The sequence below is a fragment of the Schistocerca cancellata genome, chromosome 10 (assembly GCF_023864275.1).
Source record: "Schistocerca cancellata isolate TAMUIC-IGC-003103 chromosome 10, iqSchCanc2.1, whole genome shotgun sequence".
Lineage (NCBI taxonomy): Eukaryota > Metazoa > Arthropoda > Insecta > Orthoptera > Acrididae > Schistocerca > Schistocerca cancellata.
Genome location: NC_064635.1, coordinates 207,392,220 through 207,406,494, shown reverse-complemented (window position 1 = coordinate 207,406,494; position 14,275 = coordinate 207,392,220).

Below are 14,275 nucleotides of genomic sequence, written 5' to 3'. Positions count from 1 at the left end.
ACCTGAAAAGCTGTTTTACAATACTAAATAAACCCATTTAATGAAAATAACGAAATCTGAGAACAAATATTACAATAAAACACAAAAATCTTTTGGGGTAGTCCAAATACCCCGCTTGGTAAAATAGAGGTGTGAAAAAGCTTGGTAACGCGAGGGTTAAACTCAGAGGAGTGTTCCTGGAGCCATTCTGTAGCAATTGTGGTCGAGTGGGGTGTCGCATTGTTCTGCTGGAATTGCCCAAGTTAGTCGGAATGCACAATGGCCACGAACGTATGCAGGTGATAAGACAGGATACTTACGCACGTGTCACCTGTCACAGTCGTATCTAGACGTATTAGGGGTCCTACATCACATCAACTGCACACGCCCCACACCATTAGAGAGCCTCCATCATTTTGAACAGTCCCTTGCTGATATGCAATGTCCATGGATTCATGAGGTTGTCTCCATACCCGTGCAAGTCCATCTGCTCTATACAATTTGAAACGAGACTCGTTCAAGCAGACAGCATGTTTCCAGTCATCAATAGTCCAATGTCGGTGTTGACGGGCCCAGGCGAGGCGTAAAGCGTAGTGTCATGCAGTTATCAAAGGTCCACAAGTGGGTCTTCGGCTCCAAAAGCCCATATCGATGGATTTTCGTTGAATGGATCGCACGCTGACACTTGTTGATGGCCCAGCACTGAAATCTGCAGTAATTTGCGGAAGGGTTGCACTTCTGTCACGCAGAACGGTTTTCTTCAGTCATCGTTGGCCCCGTTCTTGCAGGATGTATTTCCGGTACACTCGTCAAGTGATCGTACGGGAAAATCCATACTTCATCGCTACTTCGGAGGTACCGTGTCCCATCGCTCGTGCGCCGACTATAACACCACGTTCAAACTGTGTCCGATTCCACACGTCGGCTTTGAGCAATGACGTCATACCTAAGGCAGAGAAGCTACATAGAGGCAATTCTGAAAGCGGCTGATCATATTCATAAACAAACGAATGTAGCGTACGACAAAATTACACAGTTCACTGGATTAATTACTTAGCCAGAAACTGTGCCGACAACAATTAAAGGTAATGAAAATAAATAAGAATAGCGAAAGAGGAGTGTACATGTCTGAAACAAAAAAATTATCATAATTTATGCGAGTAAGAAAAGCACAGAGAGCCTTTAAATCCAGTACAGTACAGCGCATGGTGAAGTCATAATATTATGAATCAGCGTTAACTTTTAATACTAATTGTTAAATCTACACAAGTAATGAAATTTGACAAAAAGTAGGGTCTAACAAATACTGAAATCGTTAATTGGAACTGACATATATAGGTTAATTCTAGTTACTGATTCCAACCATTCCACGGTTCGTTATTTAAGTCTACATCTACATCTACATCCATACTACGCAAGCCACCTGACGGTGTGTGGCGGAGGGTACCTTGAGTACCTCTATCGGTTCTCCCTTCTATTCCAGTCTCGTATTGTTCGTGGAAAGAAGGATTGTCGGTATGCCTCTGAGTGGGCTCTAATCTCTCTAATTTTATCCTCATGGTCTCTTCGTGAGATATACGTAGGAGGGAGCAATATACTGCTTGACTCCTCGGTGAAGGTATGTTCTCGAAACTTCAACAAACGCCCGTACCGAGCTACTGAGCGTCTCTCCTGCAGAGTCTTCCACTGGAATTTATCTATCATGTCCGTAACGCCTTCGCGATTACTAAATGATCCTGTAACGAAGCGCGCTGCTCTCTGTTGGATCTTCTCTATCTCTTCTATCAACCCTATCTGGTACGGATCCCACACTGCTGAGCAGTATTCAAGCAGTGGGCGAACAAGCGTACTGTAACCTACTTCCTTTGTTTTCGGATTGCATTTCCTTAGGGTTCTTCCAATGAATCTCAGCCTGGCATCTGCTTTACCGACAATCAACATTATATGATCATTCCATTTTAAATCAACCCTAATGCATACTCCCAGATAATTTATGGAATTAACTGCTTCCAGTTGCTGACCTGCTATATTGTAGCTAAATGTTAAGGGATCTTTCTTTCTATGTATTCGCAGCACATTACACTTGTCTACATTGAGATTCAATTGCCATTCCCTGCATCATGCGTCAGTTCATTACAGATCCTCCTGCATTTCAGTACAATCTTCCATTGTTATAGCCTCTCTATATACCACAGCATCATCCGCAAAAAACCTCAGTGAACTTACGAGGTCATCCACAAGGTCATTTATGTATATTGTGAATAGCAACGGTCCTATGACACTCCCCTGCGGCACACCTGAAATCACTCTTACTTCGGAAGACTTCTCTCCATTGAGAATGACATGCTGCGTTCTGTTATCTAGGAACTCTTCAATCCAATCACACAATTGATCTGATAGTCCATATGCTCTTACTTTGTTCATTAAACGACTGTGGGGAACTGTATCGAACGCCTTGCGGAAGTCAAAGAAACACGGCATCTGCCTGGGAACCCGTGTCAACGGCCCTCTGAGTCTCGTGGACGAATAGCGCGAGCTGGGTTTCACACGATCGTCTTTTTCGAAACCCATGCTGATTCCTACAGAGTAGATTTCTAGTCTCCAGAAAAGTCATTATACTCTAACATAATACGTGTTCCAAAATTCTACAACTGATCGACGTTAGAGATATAGGTCTATAGTTCTGCACATCTATTCGACGTCCCTTCTTGAAAACGGGGATGACCCGTGCCCTTTTATAATCCGTTGGAACGCTACGCTCTTCTAAAGACCTACGGTACACCGCTGCAAGAAGGGGGGCAAGTTCCTTCGCGTACTCTGTGTAAAATCGAACTGGTATCCCATCAGGTCCAGCGTCCTTTCCTCTTTTGAGCGATTTTAATAGTTTCTCTATCCCTCTGTCGTCTATTTCGATACCTACCATTTTGTCATCTGTGTGACAATCTAGAGAAGGAACTACAGTGCAGTCTTCCTCTGTGAAACAGCCTTGTAAAAAGACATTTAGTATTTCGGCCTTTAGTCTGTCATCCTCTGTTTCAGTACCATTTTGGTCACAGAGTGTCTGGACATTTTATTTTGATCCACTTACCGCTTTGACATAAGACCAAAATTTCTTAGGATTTTCTGCCAAGTCAGTACATAGAACTTTACTTTCGAATTCATTGAACGCCTGTCGCATAGCTCTCCTCACACTACATTTCGCTTCGCGTAATTTTTGTTTGTCTGCAAGGCTTTGGCTATGTTTATGTTTGCTGTGAAGTTCCCTTTGCTTCCGCAGCAGTTTTCTAACTCGGTTGTTATACCACGGTGGCTCTTTTCCATCTCTTACGATCTTGCTTGGCACATACTCATCTAACGCAAATTTTACGATGGTTTTGAACTTTGTCCACTGATCCTCAACACTATCTGTACTTGAGACAAAACTTTTGTGTTAAGCCATCAGGTACCCTCAAATCTGTTTTTTGTCACTTTTGCTAAACAGAAAAATCTTCCTACCTTTTTTAATATTTCTATTTACGGCTGAAATCATCGATGCAGTAACCGCTATATGATCGCTGATTCCCTGTTCTGCGTTAACTGTTTCAAATAGTTCGGGTCCGTTTGTCACCAGAAGGTCTAATATGTTATCGCCACGAGTCGGTTCTCTGTTTAACTATTGAAGGTAGTTTTCAGATAAAGCACTTAAAAAAATTTCATTGGATTCTTTGTCCCTGCCACCGGTTATGAACGTTTGAGTCTCCCAGTCTATATCCGGCAAATTAAAATCTCCATCCAGAACTATAACATGGTGGGGAAATCTACTCGAAATATTTTCTAAATTATCCTTCAGGTGCTCAGCCACAACAGCTGCTGAGCCAGGGGGCCTATAGAGACATCCAATTACCATGTCTGTGCCTGCTTTAACCGTGACCTTCACCCAAATTATTTCACATTTCGGATCTCCGTCAATTTCCTTCGATACTATTGCACTTCTTATCGCTATAAACACGCCTCCCCCTTCACTGTCCAGCCTGTCTCTGCGGTATACATTCCAATCTGAGTTTAGAATTTCAATACTGTTTTCATCTGGTTTCAGCCAACTTTCTGTCCCTAGTACTGTATGTGCATTGTGACCGTTTATTAATGAGAACAGTTTTGGGACCTTTCTATAGACGCTCCTGCAGTTTACTATTAGCACATTAACATTGTTACTCCATGTTGCATTTTGCCTACTACCTTGCCGCGTCTCAGGAGGCGTCTTGTCGAGCCTAGGGAGGGAATTCTCTTACCTAAAAAACCCACATGTGCACTCCACACGTACCCCGTTACCCTTGTAGCCGCTTCCGGCGTGTAGTGCACGCTGACCTATTCAGGGGGACTCTACATTTCTCAGCCCGATAGCGGAGGTCGAGAAATTTGCACCCTAGACCTCCGCAGAATCGTCTGAGCCTCTGGTTTAAGCCTTCGACTCGGCTCCAAACCAGAGGACCGCGATCGGTTCTGGGAACGATACTACTGATAGTTAGCTCAGATTCCATCCCGCGAGCGAGGCTTTCCGCCTTCACAAATTCAGCCAACCACCTGTACGAACTGAGGATCAAGGTCCGATTTGTGCTTTTACCAGTGGGGGGGGATGTCTCAAGGGGTTAGTAAAATTATGTATGTTACTAGCTTGGATCATGGCGTTACCCATGGTTAAACAGCTATTTATAAATAGATGTTAATGCCGAAACTCACTATTCACGCGTATGCACTATCAGAAAGGCCATCCCTTGTTATATCTTTAAAAGTACATTATAGGTAAAGCTTATTTACAAAATCATCTATATACAGGTATACGAGGGGAATTCAAAAAGTAGAGGCACATTTGAGAAAAGCTGTGCTTACTCTGATGATAGAAAACTGAAACATATTAATAGTAAGACTTATCAAAAACTTTCAGTGTTCGGCTCCACAAATTTAAATTATATGTAAAGATTTACTCCAGGGCGTGGGAAATAAACATCCCAGGTTGGGGTGCATAAACTAAAACCAGAGGAATGGATGGTCTGATGCAGAGGGGGGGGGAATCCCCCCCCATCCCCCCCTACAAATCGCACACTGCTGAGGATGACCTCCGAACCAGAGGAGTGGATGGTCTGATGCAGAGGGGGGGGGGGGGGGAATCCCCCCCTACAAATCGCACACTGCTGAGGATGACCTCCAAACCCAGACGGCAAGCGTCATTGGTGCCAACATGAGCAACAATTCGCAGTCGGGTGTACCCAGTGCTCTCTATCGCCGCCGGCAGGGCCTCCTCCACATCTCGGATGAGACCCCCCGGCAAGCAGACAGCGTGAACACTGGCCTTCTTCCCAGACCTTTCCGCTATTTCCCTGACGGGCTCCATCACCCGCCTAACGTTGGAGCTCCCAATAACTAATAAACCCCTCCCCCCGTGTGCCTGCTCGGACCTTGCTGAAGGAGCAGCCACATGTCCACTATGGAGCAGAGCGGGCGATGCCACACGGCCAGCCTCCACTTTGACCCTCCGCCTCGTGCGCCGCGAACGCCGCTGAACCCGCCACTCCCCTTAGGGAGAGGGTGGCCCAACCGCGCCCGGTACCCGCGATGATGTCTCGACAGCAGGGACAGTGGGTGAAGCATGTAACACCTGGGGTGTACCATGCGACGCACCAGACTCCCCACTGCCGCTACACTCCGAGGCAGCATCCTGAAGACCGCGGCCATCAACACGTTCAGCTGTTCGCGAACAGTGGCCAGCTCCTCCTGCGTCCGTACACAGCAGTCACACACCCTATCCATACTAAGAAATCAATTTACTGTAGAAAGTTAATCAACTTTTAACTAGACTGCTAATTCACTAAAGGCGGCTGATAGTTGACTAAACTGTGGTTACTAGACACTTGTTGCAGAAAACAATGAAAATAGCGCTACCTGTCTCTGGACTGTATTGAAAACAAACACTAGCACTACTGGCACTATGGCTGACTAAAGGGACTCTCTCTGACTGTATTCAAAACAAACACGAAATCTATGGAACACTATTACTAGCTCTCGACCATTAAAGCTTCCTAAAAGCAAAAACACACAGAAGAAGAAGTGACAAATAAGAAAAATACAGTTATTACTTAAATTAACGTAGCTCGCTGCACAGCAGACCTGAAGCAGACAGCAGTTACGACGTCACTGACACTGATCGTTTTAGCATCAAGTGTGTACACTAAAGTGTTACCGGATTTCTGCATATGGTATTACTATCTTCATTACTATGAAAAAGAGAAAAATTTGGAAGCTGTACCTACAAAAACGTAGTCCACATATTTACTGCAAAAATGTCCAAAATTATGAACCACTGAAAAGCTGGAATCGGTAACGAGAACTGGCTTCCTATGAAGGCCAATTCTAATTATTGATTCCAGCCAGTATATGATTCATTAATTAGATCGTTTCTCCAACACGTGTGTGTATTAAAATGTAGGCTAATATGATTCCTGCATTTGTCTTTGCCCTCTGAACTACTGCAAAAAAGTTACTAATATTGGAATAGGTAACTAGAATTGACCTATATAGAAGGTCAGTTTTAGTTACCTAGTGCAGTTTTTATTATACACTGCAGTAGTTTTACAGAGCAATTACAAATGTAGAAATCGTATTTCGTTTGAGTGCATATAACTGCAAAAATAATTTACATGTGACTCATGGAGCGGTTGGAATCTGTAACTGGAATTTACCTACAGAGGTTAATTCTAGTTATCGATTCCAATATTCTTTATTTTTTGTAGATGTTCGTTTGTCATGTACTGGCTTTTCTTTTAGAATTTAGTGTGTAGGTTTCTCGACATTTTACGCTACTGTTTTGCATTTGTTGTGATTCGTTTGATTTTCCCGTTTCTCTGATAGATTCTAGTTTCTCCCCACTCAGAACCCCAACTTTCCTGCGCTCCTCCCCTTACATTCAATAATTAATACAAAATTAACGCTATTTTATAACAGTATGACTTCACCATGCGCTTTACTGTAATGCAATTTAAAGGTTCTCCGTGCTTTTCTGGTCGCATAAATTACGAGAATACTTCTTACAGAAATGAAAATTTGTTTTTAATTCTTGTTCTTAATTGTTTTCATTATCTTCAGTTCGTTTCGATGTAATTCATGACCAAACAAATAACTGTGTGAATGTGAATGTAATTTTATCGTAAGCTATATTTGTTTGTTTACGAATATGACTCGTTGCTTTCATAGATTGATTATACGTAGCGTCTTTCCCTTAGGTATGACCTCATTGCTCAAAGCCGACGAGTGGAATCGGACACTATAATTTATCCCATTATTCCACAGAAATCTTGGCAGCTTGTAAAAATTTGAAAAGTGGTTTCCTATAGTTGAGTGTGAGAATATTTACGCAAAAGTGACCCATTATTTATTCCTTGGAACAGCTGTAAGTTCCATGGGAGTGGTAATTTTAGCAATCGCAGCAGTCGCGGTTTATGTCTACCCTGACCTTGCGAATCCAGATAACTGAAACATTTTAGGGCCTAATAGCTATCAATATGGCGATTGTTTGACGCCACGACTGTCATTGAGGATTTTTATTTTTCCAGGGCGCTTTCTGTAGCACTGTTCTCCCCTCTGACCTTAAAAACCGCTAGTCTACAACCACTTTGTGGCTACTGTCTCGCCGGCCTGGGTGGCCGAGCGGTTCTAGGCGCTACAGTCCGGAACCGCGCGACCGCTATGGTCGCAGGTTCGAATCCTGCCTCGGGCATGGATGTGTGTGATGTCCTTAGGTCAGTTAGGTTTAAGTAGTTCTAAGTTCTAGGGGACTGATGATCTCAGAAGTTAAGTCCCATAGTGCTCAGAGCCACTTGAATATTCTACTATCTCCTAGATAGGGCGATAATAGTGTCTGACCTCATTCAGACGAACGGACTTCATCACAGGCCTCCATCCTGTCACTCCTCGACAGAAATACTAACCTTTCTGTGCGAAAATGACAGTAGAACTTGTTCTTGATGGTAACTATGCAAATGTGGGCGTGGAGGGGCTGCACTGTGCTGAGCAATAATCAGGTACCACCTGAAGATGGCAGCAAGTCAATCTGCCGAAACGTCGTGGACAAGTCACGGGTGGACGCCTTAAAATACCATTAACTGGGAAAAAAGTGTTGTATATGTGGGGTTTAATTTTAAATGATGCCACAATAAACGAGAAAACATAATTAAAAAATAAATAAAAAATGTTCAAATGTGTGTGAAACCTTATGGGACTTAACTGCTAAGGGCATCAGGCCCTAAGCTTACACCACTTCTTAACCTAAATTATCCTAAGGACAAACACACACATGCATGCCCGAGGGAGGACTCGAACCTCCACCGGGACCAGCCGCACAGACAGCGGCTAATCCCGCGCGGCTAATAAATAAAACACGAACACTTACATTAGATTTTTATGAAAAATCCAGCTACCAGTCACAATGCGGACAAGTGTTACTTCCTGCGAAACGTGGATTCATACACACTACGCTGTGAGTAGACGTTCTCCAAGTGATAGTGGACGAAGAGTGTGCAGAGCATCGAGGTATACATGTACAACGAGAGTCAGTGCTCCACTTTAAGAATGTCAGAGTGTACAGTGTTACTAACTCTGCTGTCTGTTCCTCGGGTGGAAACGCTACAGTGCTGCCATCCTGGCCAGGTCTACAGTTCGCTTTGCCGGTGTTCTAACGGAATTGTTCAAATGGCTCTGAGCACTATGGGACTTAACATCTGAGGTCATCAGTCCCTTAGACTTGTAACTACTTAAACCTAACTAACCTAAGGACATCACACACATCCATGCCCGAGGCAGGATCCGAACCTGCGACCGTAGTAGCAGCGCGGTTCCGGACTGAAGCGCCTAGAACCGTTTGGCCACAGCGGCCGGCTTTTTCCGGTGTAATACACTCAATCATCCCTCCTTAGCGTGTACGTGCGTGTGACATATTTTAAGAACATGACATCGTGGTTAAGTAAGGTGCTAAAAATAATCTTATCACTTCTACATGCACGCAGTTGCACTCAATGTGCTCACAGATTTTTCGATAACCGTAAGATAAAGGCATCAAAGACTGTGATACACTCCACATGTTTAGGTAATAACCAGCAGGAGATAACAGTTATCAGCTGTCGATGACAGCAAACATGTTGCACAGTGATTCTTATAGAGAGGGGAGCGGAGGTCACCATTAGGAACCAGAAGAGATAGTACTTGTAAGTCATCAATTCTTTTTGAAAAATGAATTAACTTCAATTACTAGTATCTTTTACCTTTTCATTACTTTTGAATACATTATGGGAGTGGCAGTGATCAATGTGTTACAAATATTTACTATTAAAAACAGTCTTGATCACGATTTATTTATTAAGGTGACCTGTTTCGACCACTACTGTGTTCATCTTCAGAACTACAAGTTGTATACAAAGCTTTAATTAGAGGGCTACATACATTTAAAATAATACATAAAGTTATAAAGCTATAAAACGATGAATTACCATTGAGTACGAACCTCTTTCTGTTGTAGAATCACTACTGGAGAAACCAGTGCATGTCTTACTATATATAATGGAGACTCCGCCCACTTCTGACGTCATGATGTCATCACTAATCAATGAGTTATCAGTCGAATAACAATGTAAAATTTCTTAGTTAAAAGAACATTGTCAAGAAATAAAAATAAATACACACTAAACTTAGCTTATTAAACAGCTATTGTCAATTAAGAAGCGCTAAAAATATTTAAAAATGTAGGATAAATGAACTTCGGTTTGGCAGTACGTGGGTTGCCCTCTCAAGGCCTGTTAGTGAACCATTTGGAACCACTGGTTGCCATGGTGAAGTTGGACGCCGTTCCAAAGATGAGGCAGCAGGCTTCTTTCCACTAAAGTTTTTGTAAAGTCGATAGGCGAACTAGTGGTTGCCATGGTGAGGACAAACGCCAGTGCAAAGATGTGGCAGCAGGCTTCTTTCTATCGAAGTTGTTGCGAAAGTGAAATGGCGAAGACTGTCACGTCCGACGATGTATTACTGAGCAGCAACATGTCTTTATTGAAACGATTTTCAATGAGTAGGCTGCAATGATCTTTAGCTGACTTGTGTACTACATGCTGCACAAATGCGATACGAATTAGTTGTCCATATTTATGAAATATTGTCGATGAAGTTCGTATGTAGACTGCATATTTTTAATTACATGTGACAATTTTTAAGGCACTGCTATTCCTTAAGTTGTATTCAGTCTTATAAACAAATAAAAATAATGAAAATGGAAGGAATTAAAAATTATAATACTATGAGCCGTAGTGTCAAAAATAAAAGGATGTGAATTAGCAATATGCAGTCTAAAATCATATAAGAAAAATTCTAAAACAGATAGTCATAAAATAATGTTTGGTGAAATAAAATTACAATGTAAAGATAAAATATTTCCTAGAAGTCTTAATAATTTTAAAAAACAACAAAGGACTGAACATTCTAAAGCAGATCATCGAAAAGCTAAAAGAAATGTTTGTCTTTGAATTGAAGTTGTTCGTTTAATGGATTACTTTTGTGAAGTGAAAAGATTTCAATTTCTTCTAAATCGTGATCGTTTTTAATAGTAAATACACTCCTGGAAATTGAAATAAGAACACCGTGAATTCATTGTCCCAGGAAGGGGAAACTTTATTGACACATTCCTGGGGTCAGATACATCACATCATCACACTGACAGAACCACAGGCACATAGACACAGGCAACAGAGCATGCACAATGTCGGCACTAGTACAGTGTATATCCACCTTTCGCAGCAATGCAGGCTGCTATTCTCCCATGGAGACAATCGTAGAGATGCTGGATGTAGTCCTGTGGAACGGCTTGCCATGCCATTTCCACCTGGCGCCTCAGTTGGACCAGCGTTCGTGCTGGACGTGCAGACCGCGTGAGACGACGCTTCATCCAGTCCCAAACATGCTCAATGGGGGACGGATCCGGAGATCTTTCTGGCCAGGGTAGTTGACTTACACCTTCTAGAGCACGTTGGGTGGCACGGGATACATGCGGACGTGCATTGTCCTGTTGGAACAGCACGTTCCCTTGCCGGTCTAGGAATGGTAGAACGATGGGTTCGGTGACGGTTTGGATGTACCGTGCACTATTCAGTGTCCCCTCGACGATCACCAGTGGTGTACGGCCAGTGTAGGAGATCGCTCCCCACACCATGATGCCGGGTGTTGGCCCTGTGTGCCTCGGTCGTATGCAGTCCTGATTGTGGCGCTCACCTGCACGGCGCCAAACACGCATACGACCATCATTGGCACCAAGGCAGAAGCGACTCTCATCGCTCAAGACGACACGTCTCCATTCGTCCCTCCATTCACGCCTGTCGCGACACCACTGGAGGCGGGCTGCACGATGTTGGGGCGTGAGCGGAAGACGGCCTAACGGTGTGCGGGACCGTAGCCCAGCTTCATGGAGACAGTTGCGAATGATCCTCGCCGATACCCCAGGAGCAACAGTGTCCCTAATTTGCTGGGAAGTGGCGGTGCGGTCCCCTACGGCACTGCGTAGGGTCCTACGGTCTTGGCGTGCATCCGTGCGTCGCTGCGGTCCGGTCCCAGATCGACGGGCACGTGCACCTTCCGCCGACCACTGGCGACAACATCGATGTACTGTGGAGACCTCACGCCCCACGTGTTGAGCAATTCGGCGGTACGTCCACCCGGCCTCCCGCATGCCCACTATACGCCCTCGCTCAAAGTCCGTCAACTGCACATACGGTTCACGTCCACGCTGTCGCGGCATGCTACCAGTGTTAAAGACTGCGATGGAGCTCCGTATGCCACGGCAAACTGGCTGACACTGACGGCGGCGGTGCACAAATGCTGCGCAGCTAGCGCCATTCGACGGCCAACACCGCGGTTCCTGGTGTGTCCGCTGTGCCGTGCGTGTGGTCATTGCTTGTACAGCCCTCTCGCAGTGTCCGGAGCAAGTATGGTGGGTCTGACACACCGGTGTCAACGTGTTCTTTTTTCCATTTCCAGGAGTGTATGTGTTTAGAGAGAGAGAGAGACTGATTTTTGATTGAGATTTTTTGCTTTAAGTCGTAACTGGTACCTGAATTTTTGGTTGCTGCCTCCTTGAATGATCAGCTTCTGCACCAGTTGTTGAGGTATTGGAATTTGGAGGTAGTTATTGTTCTTTAAGGTTTAAAATACGACTCTGTTAGTTACTTGGCCGTATTGTAGATAGCTTTGAGCCCAAGTTTTCGTAGCTTTTCATACCTAAGAGACCACTGTTGTAAGTAAGTAAGATCAAACAGCAATCTGCTTTTCGTGAGAAAAGGAGATTGCTTGGCACACGAACTTCCTTCAAACTACACGTCCTGCTACATCAAAATCGGTCAGTGGAGTTCAGCACCATACTATTGTACAAGAACATAATCCAATTACAGTAATTAAGAAAATATGAGAGGATGTTACTTATTGAATGAAAACTAAAGAGAATGCATTTCTTTTCCGGTATTTTAGTGAACTTTGTACACTTACAATTCCGTCAATTGATAGACAGCGACAACAAAGAAGTTCACCTCCTTTCCCAAAAACAAGACATTTCTATTCTTCACTTGCAGAAAATTTGATACATAAATGTTTGGCAACTCTTACACATACTTCACTCGGTTTTATCACTAAAATATCAATTTTCATTAAATGTAACAACACGTTCTGAGCGACGGCCAAGCAACACGTCCTTTTTCCACAAGATACAGATTAACAGTCCTCTTCTTTTTTAATAAAATCAATTGTCTTTTTCTTTTTTTTAAGTCCATACTCAAAGATTCTCTAATACTATCGTTGCGGGGATTGCGCTGCTAAAGAGTTTCTTGATGTCCAGCTGCGCTTCACTTCACTTCAAGTACTTTTTGAATCACATTTACATTTTCGGTATTTACATACATTACTGAGCTTCTCAGAATAAAATCAGGCACAAATTAGTTAAAGAAAAAAAGCAGTGAGGCACACGTAACATTAGAGCCTGCAATGCGACACACGGAATACCGGCAGTTTAATTACAACTACCCAACAGACACCGATCAGCCAAAACACTCTACCATGGATTTACAATAGATATAAACCAGTCCAGACGATATCAGCGTGACCTGGCGATGAAAGAATGCTGGTGAGACCCACTTACGATGCATGCAGTACCAGTGAGCATACTGTTCATGCACAGAACGGGGAAGCCATGCGATCTATCTGAATTTGACTGAAGGTAGATTGCGATGGGCCGAGCGGTTCTAGGCGCTTCAGCCCGGAATCGCGCTGCTGCTACGGCCGCAGGTTCGAATCCTGCCTCAGGCATGGATGTGTGTGATGTCCTTAGGTTAGTTAGGTTTAAGTAGTTCTAAGTTCTAGGGGACTGATGACCTCAGAAGTTAAGTCCCATAGTGCTCAGAGCCATTTGAACCATTTTGATTTGATTGTGACGGCCCAGAGGATCGGAATGAGCATGTCGGAAACTGCACGACTTGTCGGTTGTTCGGGGAATGCTATGGTGAGTGTCATCGAACTGTAGTGAAGCCATAACCAAACTTCGTGAGATTGGACAGCCATCCCTCGTTACAGATGTCAGACATTGTAGGCTGGGCAGACTGGACAGGGTGACGTGTGTGTGTAGACGTGGTGCTAACTTCCTCCAGCGACCTACGAAGGCCACATTGCTTAGACTTTAATGCTGGGCAGAGTACAAGTGTGGCTGAACACAGTGTGCCGAACACTAACAATGAGACTCCGCAGGCTACGTGCCAACGTTAACACCACAAGATCGCCAACTACGACTGAAATGGGCACGTGATCATCGGCACTGGGCGGAGTGGCAGAGTGTTGGAAGGTGTGATAAATCCCGATACCTTTTTCAGGATACAGAGTGGAGGGTGCGAATCTGTCGTCTCCCAGGAGAGCAGCTCCTGGACACCTCTGCTGTGGGATGCCATGGTGCAGTGGAACTCGTGCAAGCACCATGACAGCCAAGGGGTATCGCACACAGGTTGCAGACCACGTTCACCACTTCATGGTGACAATGTTTAGTGGCAGCAGCGACATTTTTCAACAAGATAATGCGCCATTTCGCAAGGCCAGGAATGTGATGGAGTGGTTCGAGGAACACAGTGGCGAGTTCCAACTGATTTGCTGGCCTTCCAGCTCGCCAGAATCTAATCAAACACATCTGGGATATGGTTGAACGTAGCGTCAGAGCTCATCGTCCCCTCCACGGAAGTTATGGGAATTGGGTGACTTGTGT